The following is a 16,204-nucleotide window of genomic DNA, read 5'->3' as shown; positions in this document are numbered from 1 at the left end:
GTGATCTCTGTAGTTAGGTTGTGATCACTGACCCTTCAGTATTAATAATATCTTTGTTTGTTGTTAACATGGAGGAAAGAGATTTGCGGAGGCGGTAAAGAAGTCTTGAAAGGTACAGTCTCAAGAAGCAGTGACATTGCTACCTTGGTTTCTTTGGCGAGCCACAGTTATACAAGGGCATTGTTAATATAAAAAATAATAATTAAAGTTAATGTTAAATCTTTAGATACATGGATACCTGAATGATAGTATGTAATCATTAGGATCACGATTTGCAATTTTAGAAGTTTGACATGGCATTGTATTCCTGTCAATTTGGGCAAAGTAAACACAGTTCATCATGGGATTTCTGCGAGTGCCTACCTTTCTTTGTTACTTTCAGGCCCAGTAGAAATTCACATTTAAAGTGTCACAAGATGGTTAAAATTCGCAATTTTTGTTGAGTATAACATTTATATCGCAGTTTTTGTGGAGCCAATGGGTAATATATTCAGTTGTTGACGTCCCCAGCTAGCCCATTATATTTGAAAATATTTTATGTTCGTCTTTAGAGCGTTGATTTAAAGAGGTGATTTCTTAACAAACGGTCTGCTACGTTGTAGTAGTAAATTATCGAGATATTTACACGTGTTCTCAAGAGAGTGCTATTAACTGCAGGTACAACCGCCAAATATTTGTACTAAAGATGATAAACAATGAAAGTTTGAGACATTTATTGTCTTCTGGTTTTGGAGAGGTGGTTTAAAGCTAAATACACCATGTCATGTATTTATTTGCACAAAGGTAGAAATGAATAACTACTTGACGTCTTCAGATTGAGTTATTTAACACAGACACTAGCAGTATGCACAAATCAAAGAATAATAACCCATGAGGTGACTTCTGTAACATACACTATGAGGAGTAGTCTCTGTGACCCCCATTTTTTAACCAAGATTTAAGCTGTAAATCATTTGAAAATTTAATTTATGATATACAAGATTTATGGTTACAACTATATAAGTGGTGTTTAAATACTGCTTGTTGATTTTATTGCACCAAATAAAGCCAGCAGTATTTTATTTTGTATCAAGCAAAAAATAACACTTTTGTGAACCTTTTTCAATAGTGCACAAAATGAACTGTTAGAGAACTGAATATTATCTTCTGAAAAATTATGGTATCACTGTAGAAAGCGAATTTTCTGGGGTTTAAACTTGTGTATAAAAGCTGAACTGCAAAATTAATATTCAGTACCGAGATCTACATCTTTCTTTACCACCACTCGGAACACGTTTAATTTTAACTAACACTAAGTATTTTGTTGAAGAAACAGGAAGGTTCAGCCTCTGAATGGTCCTCTTGTTCACTAGCAGAATTGTGATCTCTGGCTATTGAAAAATCATTGTCTTCTCTGTCTACTTCTTGTTCTATATTATTGACTTCATTCTCCATCCACTGGCAAAAAATTTCATTGAACTTAAGTGCTTAAAATTGTCACATTCTTGCTAACACATTTTGTACTGAACTGATGAAAGCAGATGGACAGTTCACGAGGTGTGGTCTGGAAGACTACATCACATGTCAGCAACACATCATGTAAGGCTATAATGCAACTGGTAATAACAATTTGTAGGATTGGTGATTAAAAGAGAGTAGGTGGTGTATAAAAACATTCCTTCATAATTGACCTAAGAGAGCTACTTGGAAAATTCTCGCGCGGTCTGAGAGACCACACCTCATGAATTAAGGGATAATCAGCAAACAACCCTACATACCACAACACGTACTGTTGAGAGGCGCATAATATTTGTAATTTCCAACACTCTAATTTAATTCCATTTGTAATTTTGCTTATTCCTAATCGCCCAGTTTTTTTTACTTTTTTGTGGGTTAGGATTTTGCAAAGATATTGAGTCTTCGTAGCATCATCCCCTACACTTATTTTCCTCTGTAGCCATATGGCTAAATATGTATTTAACGTGTACATGTTTAATCTTTCGTATTCACAATTACACACAGGCACAGCAAAATACTGACTGGCTTCATAAGTTTTTTAAATTTCAAAATTTTCAACTCAGTACAATAGTATCTAATACTGCAACAAATATTCTGCAGAATATAATGCAAGAGATACAGATTCTGTCTCTGTAATAGAAAATGCTACTGTACTTTGTTTTCTAATCACCTTACATTACCATTTAGCTTAAATACAGAAAACACAGCCCCACTCAATCCCTTTATTACATTAAATTAAACTCCAGGGACCTAGTAATTGACTTTTACTCATTCAAGTATATCTTTTCAAGAGGGTTTCTGAACGAACAATTCAGTCCCTAATTACCCTTTTCTGACTTTTATCAGCCCCCCCCCCCCCCCCCCAAAAAAAAGTAACAGCAGATCTATCATAATTTACACTTCATTGTGTACCTACTTCCCTTTTTTTATTTACTGTTATTAGATTTGATTACTTTTTACCTTTCCTGAAATATTAACCATCAACAAGAGAATATAACCCTTTATGCATATTTATTTTTGTTGTAAGAAACTTTTCATTTCATTGGCTAAATATGCATCTCGATTAGCACAGCAAATGCTCAAGTGAAAAATAATGGCTGTCATCGTTTCCGGCTGTTTATGATACAGCCAAGCCAAAGGACAAAGGAGATTGACTGGGGGGGGGGGGGGAATTGTGTAGCTACAAATTTTTGCACAGTGCTATGAGGGTGTATCCAGAGCAACATACTAAAAAATCTGCACTGGTGTGGTGGTGGGGGGATAGGTTATTTTTTTGTTTTCTCAAGCAACTCAAAAACTGTGACTTCTAATGCAAATGATTACCTTTAAAACAGCCCCGCTGGCCCGTGGGTTAGAATAGGCCTGAGCTATTCCTGCCTGTCGTAAAAGGTGACTAAAAAGAGTCATCTTTTGGCCTTTGTGTGATAGTCCTCTGCAGGATTTGGCCTCCATTTTTCAAAATTTTCCCGAAGAGTGAGCCAATTGGGGAAGGGCGCCTTACATGGTGCATAGTGTCCATCGTGCATTGTGATCTTTAGCCCACTTTCTCATTGAGGCATTGCAGTCCCACTCATCCTGTCTCTCTCTTGGGCGAAGACACCTTCCTGGGTGCATTTTCCTCCACCCACTATGCAGTGTCGTTTTCTGCGCCGACTATGACCATGGAATTTTTTGCATCTCATATCCAGCATGGTAGCCAGTCCATTGTGGTGGGGCCGCCATATACCTTTTTGGTTGTAGCCCCCTAACTACACAGGGATCGCTCTGCTGAAGCCTGATCCGTTAACTCCCCACGTGTGCCAAGGTGTAGATGCCTGTCACCCTGGGGCATTGGGACTCCTGGCAATGGCCATCCTGCCAGGTGGCCTTTGCTGCGGCTGGGTGGCGCCCGTGTGGAGGGCCCCTGGTTGGAGTGGGTCACACAGGGCAGAGGACATGTGATGAAGTGTACCATGACGTCACTTGCTGGTGATCAAACACCAGCAGTCTCTAAGTGTTCCAAGTCTCAGTACAATGCAAGGAAGTATTATCCTAAATCGTTCCCCTCCCTGGCCACACCATGGTAGGAACACCAGGCTAAGGATGGCAGTGAACTTTATTTGCCCCGATACCTCGTATGTACGAGAGCTGATGGGGACTCATTTGTCTCAATGAAGCCTCAGTTTCTTGTAGAGCATTTAGAGGACAAGTTTTGGGAGGTCGAGGGCTTGTCCAAAATGCGGTAAGGGTCAGTCTTGATAAAAACTGCATCCTCGGCTCAGTCACGGGAATTACTCACTTGTGACAAGCATGAGGATCTTTCCATCACCATCATGCCTCATAAGAGCTTAAATACGGTCCAGGGTATGATGTTCCACAGGGACCTATATTAGCAGTATGATGACGAGCTGTGTTCCAACTTAGAGCGACAAGGAGTTAATTTCGTCCAGCGTGTCCATTGTGGTCCAAGGGATAATCAGGTTGCCACCGGTGCCTTCCTCGTCATCTTTGAGGGTGATACATTACCCGAGAAGGTCAAGGTGATGGTCTAACACTGTGATGTCAAGCCATATATCCCTCCCCCCAATGCGGTGCTGGAAGTTCGGCCATATTTCTTCCCGCTGTACTTCCAGCATCACATGTCGAGATTGTGGATGTCCATCCCATCCCGAATGTGCCCCCCTCCCATCTGTGTCAACTGCAGAGAGGATCATTCCCCTTGCTCACCAGACTGTAGGATTTTACAGCGCGAAAGGAAATTCATGGAATACAAGACACTGGACTGACTGACCTACGCTGAGGCCAAGAGGAAATTTGAATGCTTACATCCTGTGGCTATGACCACCTCTTATGCCGCCACTACAAGAACGTTGTAGCCCCGTCAGTTCCACAAGTTCCAGTCGGCTCTCAGAGCGGGAAGACAACACCTGCCCTCTTGATGGTGGGGGACACTTCTCTCCCTGTTGCTCCCGCACCACCTACCTCAGGAGCACTGTCCCCCCAACTATCGGGGACACCACTTCCCTCTTCTCAGCCGGAGAAGCGTAAGTCTTCTTCGGCTCCTCTCGCTAGGAAGGGGTCCCTTGGGTCATTCCCTTCCCAGGTTTCTGCTAGTGAGAAATATGACACTTTCCAGTGGTTGAAGTGCCCAAAAGCAACTGGTCGTAGGGCTTCAGGATCACCCTCAATCCTGGAGACTGACTCAGTGAAGCCCTCCCAGTCAGAGAAACCCAAGGTTCAGCAAGAGAAATTCAGAAAGAAGCGGTGGCACCCACACTACTTCTGCTTACAAGCTGTGTGTCTGAGGATGAGGTGAAGATTCTGGTGTCCGCTGAGGACCTACATCTCGCCAGACCCTCAGAGACAATGGATATAGCCTGTTCAGGAAATAAGTCGGTGGCAGTAGGCGACCCTGAGGCGTAGACTGCCTCATTTAGTGTTTTATGCCTTCCCAGTCCCACGATCACGTAATCCTCCATTGGAATTGCGGTGGTTTTTTCCACCACCTGGCTGAGCTATGGCAACTGTTAAGCTTTACACCTGCTTTCTGCATTGCCCTCCAGGAAACCTGGTTCCTGGCAATGCGGACCCCTTCCCTTCATGGCTGTAGGGAATATTACAAGAACCGTAGTGAATATAATAGTGTGTCAGTTGAAATTTGCGTCTATGTCCTGAACTCAGAATGTAGTGAACCTGTGCCCCTTCAGACTCATCTTGAAGCTGTGGCTGTCAGGATACAGACAACGCAGGAAGTAAATGTCTGCACATATATCTCCCTCCAGACGGGGCAGTACCCCTGAACGATTGGCTACACTGATTAATCAGCTCCCTAATCCTCTCTTACTTTTGGGTGATTTAACGCCCATAACTCCTTGTGGGGTAGCGCCGTGCTTACAGGCCATGGCAGAGATGTCGAAAGTTTACTATCCTAACATGACCTCTGCCTCTTAAATACCGGGACTGCCACACATTTCAGCTTGGCTCATGGTAGTTACTCGGCTACAGTTTGCAGCCCGGGACTTCTCCCATCTATCCACTGGAGAGCACATAACGACCTGTGTGGGAGTGACCACTTCCCCATCTTCCTGTCACTCCCCGGCATTATGCCCACGGACTCCCACCCAGATGGGCGTTAAAAAGGCAGATTGGGTAGCCTTCACCTATGCTGTCATCGTTCAGTCTCCCCTACGTGTGCCATCGATGTTGTGATTGAGCAGGTCACTACAACGATAATTTCTGTGGCGGAAAACGTGATCCCTCGTTCTCTAGGGTCCCCCGGCGAAAGGCAGTCCCTTGGTGGGTGCTGAGGCAATTAAAGAGTGTTGGCGAGCTCTACAGCGACATAAGCGGCACCCTTCCTTAGAGCACCTAATAGACTTGAAGTGGCTCCGTGCCTGCGTTAGCCTGCTTATAAAACGACAGAAACAGGAGTGTTGGGAGAGGTACAAGTTGACCATTGGGTGCCATATGTCACCTTCCCAAGTCTGGACACCAACAGGTGCCCCTGTTGTTAACATCAATGGTATGCTCTCTACCGATGCAAACGTGATTGCCGAGCACTTTGCTTAGCACTATGCTTGAGCCTCTGCATTGGAGAACTACCCTCCAGCCTTTCGCACCCTCAAACAGTGGATGGAAAGGAAAGTCCTCTCGTTCACTACACGCCAAAGTGAATTCTATAATGCCCCATTTACAGAGTGGGAGCTTCTTGGCGCCCTTGCACATTGCCCTGACACAGCTCCTGGGCCGAATTGGATCAACAGTCAGATGATCTCGCACCTGAATACAAGCGCTATCTCCACGTCATCTTCAACCAGATCTGGTGCAATGGCATCTTTCCATCGCAATGGCGGGAAGAGCACTATCATTCCGGTGCTAAAACCTGGTAAAAATTCGCTTGATGTGAGTAGCTACCGGCCCCTCAGCCTCACTAACATTCTCTGTAAGCGGCTGGAATGTATGGTTTGTTGGCGGTTGAGTTGGGTTCTGGAGTCACGTGGCCTACTGGCTCAATGTCAGGGTGGCTTCCGTCAGGGTCGCTCTACCGCTGATAATCTTGTGTCCCTCGAGTCTGCCATCAAAACAGCCTTTTCCAGACGCCAACACTTGGTTGCCATCTTTTTTGACTTACGTAAAGCATATGACACGACCTGGCGATATCATATCCTTGCCACATTGTATGAGTGGGGTCTCCGGGGCCTGCTCCCGATTTTTATCCAAAACTTCCTGTCGCTCCATACTTTCCATGTTGAAGTTGGTGCCTCCCATAGTTCCCCCATATTCAGGAGAATGGCATTCCACCGGGCTCTGTATTGAGTGTCTTTCTATTTTTAGCGGCCATTAACAGCCTAGCAGCAGCTGTAGGACCGTCGGTCTCCCCTTCTCTGTATGTGGATGACTTCTGCATGTCGTATTGCTCCTCTGGTACTGGTGTTGCTGAGTTGCACCTACAGGGAGCCATTCACAAGGCACAGACATGGGCTCTAGCCCACGGCTTCCAGTTTTCAGCTGCGAAGTCATGTGTCACGCATTTCAGTTGGTGTTGTACCATTCATCCGGAACCTGAACTTTATCTTAATGACAATCCACTCACTGTAGTGAGACGTATCAATTCTTAGGACTGATTTTAGACACCCGATTGAATTGGCTACCTCACCTTCGTCAGCTTAAGTGAGAGTGCTGGCAATACCTCAATGCCCTCTGCTGCCTGAGCAACACCAACTGGGGTGCAGATCACTCTACACTGCTGCAGCTCTACAGAGCCCTTGTTCGATCCCACCTTGACTATGGGAATCTAGTTTATGGTTCGGCGCCCTCAGCATTACGTTTACTCGACCCAGTGCACCACTGCGGTGTTCGCCTAGCGACGGGAGCATTTAGAACGAGTCCGGTGACCAGTGTCCTGGTGGAGGCCAGAGTCCCTCTATTGCTGATCTGTTGTGGACAACTGCTCACCAGTTATGTTGCACATATTTGTAGTTCTCCTGAGCATCTGAATTAGCATCTCCTTTTCCCAACCATGGCAGTTCATCTCCCGCATCGGCGGCCCAGATCGGGGCTCCCGATTGCAGTTCGCATGCGATCCCTTCTCTCCGAACTGGTGTCCTTCCTTTTACCACTTCTACTTGAGGTCCATTCACATACACCTCCAAGCTGTACACCTCAGCCGAAGCTCCGTCTGGACCTTTTGCACGGCCCTAAGGACTCTGTTAATCCTGCCGCTCTTTGCTGTCACTTCCTCTTGATTCTTTATGTGTTCCGGGGCTCTGAAGTTGTTTAAGTCGACGGCTCGATGGCTGATTGTAATGTTGGCTTCGCCTATGTCCGCAGAGGCCATATTGAACAGCATTCCTTGCCCGCTGGCTGCAGTGTATTCACTGAAGAGCTTGTGGCCATATCTCGTGCACATCAGTACATCCAGTCCTGTTCTGGTGAGTTGTTTCTTCTGTGTTCTGACTCGCTGAGCAGCTTACAAGTTATCTACCAGTGCTACCCTCGCCATCCTTTGGTAGCGAACATCCAGGAGTCCATCTATGCTCTGGAACGGTCCAGTCATTCACTGGTGTTTGTGTGGACCCCAGATCACGTCAGAATCCCAGGCAGTGAACTTGCTGACAGGCTGGCTAAATGGGCTATGCAGAAACCATTCCTGGAGATGGGTATCTCTGAAACTGACCTACATTCTGTCTTACGCCGCAAGCTTTTTTGGCTTTGGGAGATGGAGTGGCATAACACTATGCAAAACAAACTGTGTGTCAGTAAGGAGACTGTGAATGTGTGGAAGTCTTCCCTGCGGGCTTCTCGCAGGGAATGAGTTGTGTTTTGTCGGCTCCGCATTGGCCATACGCAGCGCACACATGGTTACCTCCTCCGTCGCGAGGACCCACCTCAATGTCACTGTGGCTCCCAAATGACAGTTGTCCCACTCTTGCTGGACTGCTCACTTTTATCTGCACTGTGGCAAACTTTTAACTTTCCCACTCACCCTACCTTCAGTGTTGGGCTACAATGCTGTAACATCAGCTTTAGTTTTACGTTTTATTTATGAGGGTGGGTTTTATCATTTGATCTGATTTTTAGTGCATGTCCTTTGTCCCTTTGTGTCCTCCACACTAGGGCTTTTAGGGTGGAGGTTTTAATGTGTTGCAGGGTGGCTGGCTTCTCCTTTTTTATTCTCATGGTCAACCAGCCATGGTAATCTGCTTTCTTGCTTTTAACCTCTTCTCCCTGTTTCTTGTGTCTCTCTGTGGTTTTCTTGTCCTATTTTGTTCATTCTAGTGTTTGTTGTCCTTCTGTCATTCTTCTAGTTCTTCTGGTACTTCCTTTCTCCTGTTATTGTGCCGTATGTCTTCTTTGTTTTCTTCTTTCCCTTGGGTAATTGTTCTCCGGGCAACAAGGGACCAATGACTTCGCAGTTTGGTCCCTTTCCTCCATTTTTAAACCAACCAACCAACCAACCTACCTACCTACCTTTAAAAAATTGAACTACATTGTATTTCCTACATAAAGGTATCTATTCATGTTTTTCTCAATGCTTTTTTCTTCCAGTCTCTGATCACAATATGAATTCTTTACACGATGACCGGTTTCAGTCTGTAATGACCCTCCTCAGATCTAAAATATATAAATATATACATCTAGTGAGCAGTGTGTTTTTTAACATAAAACAGCAATATGTATCACAATATACTGTCATACAACCAGGGAAATGTACAGATAAAATATGGTATAATGTACCTTTTTTACACCATGTCCTAAAGTGATACGGCCATAATGGCATCGTCAAAACATATATATATATAATCGGCATAGCATCGTCACAGATCTAAAATAAGGTATAGTACAGACCACATCATCCACATAGTGGTTATTGCAACTAGCTACTGAAGTGAAGTGCAGTAGCAACCAGCAACCTGTTTTCCTACACCCTCCCTAGATGTCGCTGCTGTGGGCTTGCTTATATGTAGTCATCATTTACGCAAAAGCATAATCCGATAAAAGCACATTAGATAAAATGCATGTAGCAGACTTTTTGAAATTGATGACCATCATAGAAACCAATTGTGATACATTAAAAGATAAATGCAGTTACCTATGTAAAATTATTAAAAGGAAATATACATCGTGACATGCCTCCCACAGAATACGTTTAAACAATTATTTTCTCAATGACTAATAATTTCTGCATTGCAGGGGTTGGAAAAATCAGTTTAATAGTATAAAATTAATATTTATTCTGAAGTGAAGTGGGTTAAGGCCAAATGTTAAATGTCTGTACCACATTTAAGTGCAATAGAATCACATTAAGTGCAAGGGGTGGCTGGAAGGGAGTGAGGGAAGGCGGGTTGCTGGAAGAACAAGCAGATGATTCCCTACTCTATGTACTGTACTGTTAACATGAAACAACTACAGGATGTTCCTCAGTTGCACCAACTATTTCGCAGTAAATCACTGGCAATGCAATATGCAGACAGACCTAGAGAGTGTTCATCTTCCACAAAATGCGTTATGCACAGACATGTCTGGGAAGCATTTATTTTCTACAAAATGTATTAATACCACACGGAATATAGATATTTGTTACTTATAACACTACCCTTAAAAACAGATCAACATAAATCTCTGCACAATACTTTGCACTGTTAGACAGATAATTGATTTATGTTCTTCTTGTACAATAGTTGTGGCATGCTTCTGGAAAAGGCCATTCCTCCCACCAGAAGTGCTGCTTGCTCTTCAGTTTATACACAGATTGAAAGTCTTCCTCACCCCCATCCCCAGCATTTGCTGTTCTTTTCTCTTACTTGATAGTTCCAACTTTTGTGTATTAGCATGAACTACCTGTCATAAAGGTCACTGTTCTAGTGTAAATATCTTGTAAAATTCAGGGTGTTCATAATTGAAGTTCCAGTTTTAAAACTATGTAGAAAGAGGACTACTGCTCAGAATGATGTTAAATTTGAGCAGCATATTATTGATATTGGGGGGGGGGGGGGGGGTGTATGGTTTGATTTTCACATACACCATGCATACTATTGATTGCATGACTGCAGAAGTTCGGTAGTCAATTGTTGTAGACCTGTTAGGTAACACCATCCACCACGGCAAGGTTGTACCACATTAGATGGGAAAAATGGTTTCTAAATGACCTAGGGCCAAAAACCACCAAAACACAAAATTACATAGATTTTTAACTGTCCTGGGCCAAAAACCTGCATAAAGAACAAAATGACACCTTTTTTTTAATTGTTGTTGTGACTGATGCAAGACATGTTCAATATGCTGTCCACAGTTTTCTGCAAGAAGTTGAAATAAGAAACAGCATGTTCCACAACAGGTTTGAACATTTTGGGAGTCACATTTCAGAATGTGTTGCACAATGCATACCTTCAGTTCAGCTGGCGCACTGAACACTTCATCTTTCAGATAACCCACTGGCAGAACAAACACAGATCAGCTGATCTGGATAACCAGGCTATAGGGAAAAGATGGCAAATAATTCTAGCATTTGTGAAATGCATCTGCAGCGACCGCTTCACTGGCTGTGCAGTGTGCGGAGGAGTGCAGTCTTGCATAAAAATGATCCTACAGACGCATCCACACTGTTGAAGGGTTGGAATTACATTTGTCCACAAAAGACTCTCAGTGTTTACCAGTGACTGTGGTGGTAACACTACCCACAGGGCTAACCTTTGTGAAAAAATGTGACGCCTCCATAACAATACCGTCAATCTGCAGAATGAAGTGGTACTGGTTGAAGTATGTATAGATTTTCCATTGCCCTTATTCTCCAATTCTGTGCATTGACATGGCCTTGGAGGTGGAAAAGGGCTTCATCTGTCGACAGAATGATCCACGGCTATTCGTCGCCCACTTCCATGTGAGAAAGAAATTCCAGAGCGAATGTGTATATTACTGGAACTCATCAAGAAGCAGCTCCAGAGCATTGATGATTTTGTATGAATAGCAATGCAGGATGTTTCATAGGATTTTATGCAGTGTGCTCACATGCAAGTCCTATGTTTGGGCAATTCCCCACGCACTGCATGTTTGCACACAACCATTCTAACCCTCCTGCACTGCTGTAGCCATATCTTTGACAGACCTTGGATCGAGTACTTTCCTCACTCTGCTGCAATGTACTTCTAAAGAACCTCTCTTTTGGACTTTTGTAATAATTTTCTCCAGACCATTAAGTCACATTTGTTCATCCCTTGTGTGTCTGTAACTTCTGTAAGGGTACTGGTGCACAGTAACCATTTTTGTGAAAAAGCTTTACCAGCAGAGCATGATCCTACATGGAGGGAATCATATTGGGCCCCTTGGATTCAAACTGAAGAACGGCTGTGTGCTTGCGTGTCTGTTGGTGTGCATATCCTGATGTTTACAGCATCAGCTATTGCCCATCCCCCCCCCTCCTCTCCCCCCCCCCCCCCCTTTGATGTTTTCCCCTGCATCAATAATATGCTGTTGAAATTTGATGTTATTTGAACTGGAACTGTAATCTTGGATACCCTGTATTTAAAATCCCATAATACCAGAATAAACAGACCTTTCGGCCATGTTATGGTGTCATTTCTCAGGGCAAAGACCTGCAGTAGTTGTCTAACAAATGTGAAGTCTGTGGTATAGCAACATAATTAGAAGAGCGATTTATTGAAGCACCCACTTCCCAACTCATAATTTTTGCACTGAGGAAAGCTGCTGCAACATGGCCAATATTCTGGTATTCTAAGTATTTTGTAACGTGATGTGGTAGTACACAAAGAAGAATTTTAATGAAATTGACACTAGCTAGCTGCAGTAGCCTATGCATTTAGGGTAAAGTTGTTTCTTCATAGTTACATCTATACCATAGAGTGCTTTTGAATAGAAAAACTCAATAACAAACGTATAAATGGCTGACGTGAAATATATAATAATAATAATAATAATAATAATAATTATTATTATTATTCACACAGCCAGGTAGTCAAGTGTGTTAAAGTGCCACTACCAGGCTATTGGGAGGCACCTTGGAGATTAACAATGAGGGCTGGTGAGCTGGATGTGGTTTCTTGCGGTTTCCCACGTCCAGCTATGTAAATACTGTTCTGGTACCCACAGTCTGCATCAAATACATGCTGCACATACAGTTAGAAAAACATTCGCACACTTAAACATCGATTTACTCTTATCACAGACAGATTCTGTCCTGGGCAGAGTGGTGGTTACAAGGGCACCTGCCACCCACTACCACTAACATTGCTTCAACTTGTATAACAATGCTGACTCTATAGAAGTAATGGGAAAAGGCAAAAGTAGAATATTATTATTATTATTATTATTATTATTATTATTATTATTGTTGTTGTTGTTGTTGTTGTTGATATTTTAAAATTGTGGTAGCAGTAATGTATTTAATTGACATGTTCCACTTCATAACAGTTACTGTGAGTGTGATCTGAAGAACATGTAACTATTTACCACCACTGCAAACTTTTTGTTGGATGATCATGTAAGACAGCCTACATTCTAATGCCATAAATACACTGACTGTGTCAGGTCATATACCAACTATTTTATTCAGTCTGTCCTTTCCCACAAAACAAATATTTTTCAGTTGGGGCTTTGTTGTGTATCTGGTCTGGTGTTTTTTTAGTGTCTTTTTGAAGTGATTTCTTGAAACCACAGAAATATTGTGGAAACCCAATTTCTGAATGAAATTCCTCAAGGCACTGATGGTCCCTAAAACCCACTTGACAGCAGGGAAAAATACACAGAAATTTACTTGTGTCAACATGGTGGCTGTATCCTCTGTTTAACAAAAGTGGCAGACTCCCTTCCATTGATTCTGACAGGTACACTGTATTGTGAATGCAATGATGTATTATAGACCTAGTGGATGTTGCTCTCACATAGTGATCTTTCAAAAAGTGTTTTGGTTGAACAGAGCCAAGTCATTCTCAAAGTTAGAGTGAGTGAACTATGCATTTTTATGAACTTATCATTTCTGGTCCATATTGGGCTGTTTTGATGTACTGCAAAGGACATTTCAGAATTTTCTTTAAGCCTTTCTTGTGTCCATAGTACTGTCAAGCTATTAGAAAGCTGCTGTTCTATCCTCAGAGCTCCAGTTTTTGTACAGTTTTCTGCTTGGGCACGGTCTAGTCATGAATCTTCTACACAAAAGTATTATGTTATCCCTGCTTCATTCAGGTTTCCACCCTGCGGGTCCGGGGGACAGAATAGGCCCGAGTTATTCCTGCCTGTCGTAAGTGGCGACTAAAAGGAGTCCCTCCCCTTTAAGGGGGTAGTTTGCACCTGCGTCCGGAGACGGACGGTTCAACGACTTACATTTGTGGTCATTTTGGTTTTTCGCTTATTCTGGTTTCTTCCTTCCTTTGTTTGTTTCCTTTCTTTGTCTTTCTCCCTCTCTCACTGTCTTCCTTACTTTTTACCTTGCCTTCTTCTCCTCGCCTTCTTGTCCACCCTATGGTCTCTGCCTCGGCATTTGAGACAGTCTGTCCTTCTCTCCCTCTCTCGCATTTTTTCCTATTCTTCTTTCCTCTCTCTGTGTGCCCGAAGGCCGACCCATGCGTAGCCGGTGACGGGGTAAAGCGTAATTCCCCGCCCTGGGTAGACAAGTAGGGCCAGTGCGTACCCCCTGGTAAAGGCCAGGCCCGGGGAGGGGTGACTGCCCGAGCTGACACCTTCCGACCATGCCTACTGGTCCCTCCGTCCGTTTCTCGCGAGGTGTGACCTGAGGTGTAAACATTCACCTAAGGCGGAAGCACCCTCCGAGAGGGTCCCCACAAGGAAGGAGCGCGCCATCGGAGATGCTAGCAATCATGGGGGATTCATCTGCAATGGATTTCTCTTCTTCTTCTCTCTCGACTTTTTCCCAAAACCGCAAACTTGACGAGCCACCAGTGACAAAAGTATTACCGCCTGCCGCAAAGTTCCTCGTAGTTCATAGATCTGAGGATGGAAAGGATTTTTCATCTGTTAACCATTTCGTTATTCAGAAGGGCGTAGATGCCACAGCCGGACCTGTCAAGTCTTGTACCAGGATGCGTAATGGTACCTTGTTGTTGGAAACTGAGAGCGCCTTTCAGGCACAAAAACTCCTTCGGGCCACACTCCTGTTCACATTCCCTGTACGGGTGGAGGCTCACCACACTTTGAATTCGTCGCATGGTGTGGTATATACTAGATCACTCGACGGATTGACTGACGAGGAGATTCAGTTTTTCCTCGCTGAGTAGGGCGTGACGGCTGTCCATAGTGTCATGAAAAAGGTCGACAATGACCTCGTACCGACCCAGACACTTTTTTTGATCTTTGATAGTGTTCAGCTGCCGTCGTGCATCAAAGCGGGCTATGAGGTTCTTTCTGTTCGCCCCTATGTCCCGACACCTACGCGCTGCTACCAGTGTCAGCGTTTTAACCACACCCGCCAGTCTTGTTCTAATGTGGCTAAATGCGTCACTTGTGGCAGGGACGCCCGTGGGGGTGACTGTCCACCTCCGTCTCCTCGTTGCCTGAACTGTCAGGGTGACTGTGCAGCGTCCTCTCGCGACTTCCCCATCTACAAGGATGAACGCTGTGTACAGGAAATTCAGGTGAAAGAGAAAGTGTCCACCTCGGCTGCTCGCAAGCTTTTTGCTAGTAGGAAGCCCATGCTGCTCCCAGTGGGGAAATACAGTACCTAAGACCCAGAAGTCAGATGCTTTCAAGAAGGAACCATCCCGTGAAGACTTCTTATGTACCCCAAACTCCCAGCCATCAACCAGTACTTTGACTAAACGACCTTCCAAGAAGGCTCATAGGAAGAAAAGTTCTCCTTCTCCGCCACGGCATGTTTCTTCTCCTGCGCCACCCAGCGGTTGCTGCCCCAGGCCGTCATCTGCTTTGCCTGGCCACACCGCTTGTAGCCGAACATGTGGCCGTTCACCGGCTGAGGAAGCTCCCCCTCCCACCATCTTAACATGGTGGCCGACGAACCTATTGAAAAAATGGACGATGACTCTCCGCCTATTGATAGCGGCAGCAGTGCTCCCTCGAAGCCAGTCTTTTTCTTCTCACGATGGCACTTCTTCATTGGAATATTCGTGGCATTTGCTCCAACCAAGAGGACTTAAAGTTGCTGCTACGCTTGCACTGTCCGCTCGTAGTAGCTCTCCAGGAAACGAAGCTATGCTTATGTGATCGTATTTACTTCGCACACTACCTCTGTGCGTTTTGACCTACCCCCTGTGGCAGGTATTCCGGCTCATGGAGGGGTTATCTTGCTGGTCCGGGGTGATAACTACTGCGATCCCATCACATTGCACACTGATCTGCAGGCAGTTGCCATCTGAATTACTGTCCCCACTTTCACATTTTCCATTTGTACTATTTACACTCCATCGTCGTCTGCCGTTACTAGGGCAGACATGATGCAAATTATTGCTCAGCTAGCTGCACCATTTTTGTTGACTGGAGATGCCCACCATCCCCTTTGGGAATCTCCAGCATCCTGCCCGAGAGGCTCCCTGTTAGCAGACTTTTTCAACCACCTCAATCTTGTCTGCCTCAATACTGGCGCCCCTACTTTTCTTTCGGACACAACTCACACCTATTCCCATTTAGACCTCTCTATATGTACTACCCAACTTGCATGTTGGTTTTAGTGGTACGCTCTTTCTGATACGTATTCGAGCGACCACTTCCCTTGTGTTATCCATCTCCTGCATCATACCCCATC

At 44.3% G+C, this 16,204-nt stretch overlaps 1 protein-coding gene across 1 annotated transcript in view; it reads left to right on the top strand.

Annotated features, from left to right (window-relative positions):
- The window catches only part of LOC124794795 (zinc transporter 5-like), a 265,913-nt gene continuing 249,709 nt past the window's right edge, over window positions 1-16,204 (top strand). The window contains exon 1 of the mRNA XM_047258449.1: window positions 1-112. The gene's annotated coding sequence lies outside the window, so the exon portion shown is untranslated. The remainder of the gene's footprint in view (window positions 113-16,204) is intronic.

The sequence above is a fragment of the Schistocerca piceifrons genome, chromosome 4 (genome assembly GCF_021461385.2).
Source record: "Schistocerca piceifrons isolate TAMUIC-IGC-003096 chromosome 4, iqSchPice1.1, whole genome shotgun sequence".
Taxonomy (NCBI): Eukaryota; Metazoa; Arthropoda; class Insecta; order Orthoptera; family Acrididae; genus Schistocerca; species Schistocerca piceifrons.
This window is presented reverse-complemented; position numbering and strand designations above follow the sequence as displayed.